The 2,292-nt window shown below is 48.4% G+C and overlaps 1 non-coding gene across 1 annotated transcript; it reads left to right on the top strand.

The window, feature by feature from the left end:
- Nucleotides 1-1,938: 1,938 nt before the first annotated feature.
- TRNAS-CGA (transfer RNA serine (anticodon CGA)) lies at nucleotides 1,939-2,020 on the top strand. Its single transcript has one exon. It is a non-coding gene; the product is annotated as a tRNA-Ser (tRNA).
- The last annotated feature ends 272 nt before the right edge of the window (nucleotides 2,021-2,292 follow it).

A 2,292-nucleotide genomic window follows, 5' to 3' on the forward strand; every position in this document is an offset into this window, starting at 1 on the left:
TATTATTATTATTATTATTATTTCTGTCTCTGTGGTATAGTAATTAGTGTGATTAGCTGCCACCCCCGGAGGCTCTGGTTCAATTCCTGGTTCTGCCACGAAATTTGAAAAGTGGTACGAGGGCTGGAACAGGGTCGACTCAGCTTCGAGAGGTAAACTGAGTAGACGGGGGTTTGAAACCCATCTCTGCCGTCCTCGAAGCGGTTTTCCGTGGTTTCCCACTTCTCCTCCAGGCAAATTCCGGGACGGTAACTAACTTAAGGCCACGGCCGCTTCCTTCCCTCTTCCTTGCCTGTCCCTGCTAGTCTTCCCCTACAATGACCCTGTTCAGCATAGCAGGCGAGACCGCGTGGGCGAGGTACTGGTCCTCCTTCCTGGTTGTATCACCCGACCCAAAGTCTCACGCTACGGGACAATGCCTTTGAGGCGGTAAAGGTGGAATCCCTCCATGAGTCCGAGGGCAAAAATAAAGAAATTCAACCCCGAGGGATAAACCGATTAAGAAAGAAACAAAGAAAATATTATTATTATTATTATTATTATTATTATTATTATTATTATTATTATTATTCATCTGTTTACCCTCCAGGTTCGGTTTTTCCCTCGGACTCAGCGAGGGATCCCACCTCTACCACCTCAAGGGCAGTGTCCTGGAGCTTCAGACTCTTGGTTGGGGATACAACTGGGGAGAATGACCAGTACCTCGCCCAGGCGGCCTCACCTGCTATGCTGAACAGGGGCCTTGTGGAGGGATGGGAAGATTGGAAGGGATAGGCAAGGAAGAGGGAAGGAAGCGGCCGTGGCCTTATGTTAGGTACCATCCCGGCATTCGCCTGGAGGAGAAGTGGGAAACCACGGAAAACCACTTCCAGGATGGCTGAGGTGGGAATCGAACCCACCTCTACTCAGTTGACCTCCCGAGGCTGAGTGGACCCCGTTCCAGCCCTCATACCACTTTTCAAATTTCGTGGCAGAGCCGGGAATCGAACCCGGGCCTCCGGGGGTGGCAGCTAATCACGCTAACCACTACACCACAGAGGCGGACATTATTATTATTATTATTATTATTATTATTATTATTATTATTATTATTATCTGTTTACCCTCCAGGGTCGGTATTTCCCTCGGACTCAGCGAGGGATCCCGCCTCTACCACCTCAAAGGCAGTGTCCTGGAGCTTCAGACTCTGGGTCGGGGGATACAACTGGGGAGGATGGCCAGTACCTCACCCAGGCGGCCTCATCTGCTGTGCTGTGCTGTGCTGTGCTGTGCTGAACAGGGGCCTTGCGGTGGGATATGAAGATTGGGAGGGATAGATAAGGAAGAGGGAAGGAAGCGGACGTGGCTTTAAGTTAGGTACCATCCCGGCATTTGCCTGGAGGAGAAGTGGGAAACTACGGAAAACCACTTCCAGGATGGCTGAGGTGGGAATCGAGGCTGAGCGGATCCCGTTCCAGCCCTCGTACCACTTTTCAAATTTCGTGACAGAGCCGGGAATCGAACCCGGGCCTCCGGGGGTGGCAGTAATCACACTAACCACTACACCACAGAGGCGGACGATTATTATTATTAATATTATTTTTATTATTTTACTAATGGTTTACGTCGCAGTTTTTCGATGAAGCAAGGATGGAAAAGAGCTGGGATTGGGAAGGTAGCGGCCGTGGCCTTAATTAAGATACAGCTTGGTGTAGGATTCGAATCCACCATCTCCCGAATGCTATGAGCCAATATTTAAGAGCCTGTGTTTAATGTCATTCCTTGTTTCAGTAATTTCAATTCTAAGCATCAGTTTTAAACAATGGAGAATTAGATACAAAAGTTCCTCTTTCTTGTAAACGTATCGTGTTGTGACAGTGGCTCCATTTCGCCTGTGCCCTTGAGTGAAGAAGCAGCGACAGAACGTATGAGTGCCGTGTAAGGCATACGATAAGCGGCGCTGCGGTGTCCGAGTGGTTAAGGAGTTGGACTCGAAATCCAATGGGCTATGCCCGCACAGGTTCGAATCCTGTCCGCAGCGAAGAATTTTACTTCCTCTTTGTGAGCGAATTGGGATTAGGAAGTTGTTGCTAATGTATTTCCTAATCAACTAATTCGGCGTGCAATCTAAGAACGAAGTTAGAGTGTCTTTTTTCCCTGACAAGGTGACGCTATGCTCGTGTTATCTGATCTGGCATTCGGTTCATTTTTTGTGGGGGTTACAAGAGCGTGGTCAGAAGAGTCAGGTCAAATTATTAAGACGCACCCCCACCTCCATTGTAGAGAAATATCGATTTAGAAATTTCACTTTGG

The sequence above is a fragment of the Anabrus simplex genome, chromosome 14, assembly GCF_040414725.1.
Source record: "Anabrus simplex isolate iqAnaSimp1 chromosome 14, ASM4041472v1, whole genome shotgun sequence".
Classification (NCBI taxonomy): domain Eukaryota; kingdom Metazoa; phylum Arthropoda; class Insecta; order Orthoptera; family Tettigoniidae; genus Anabrus; species Anabrus simplex.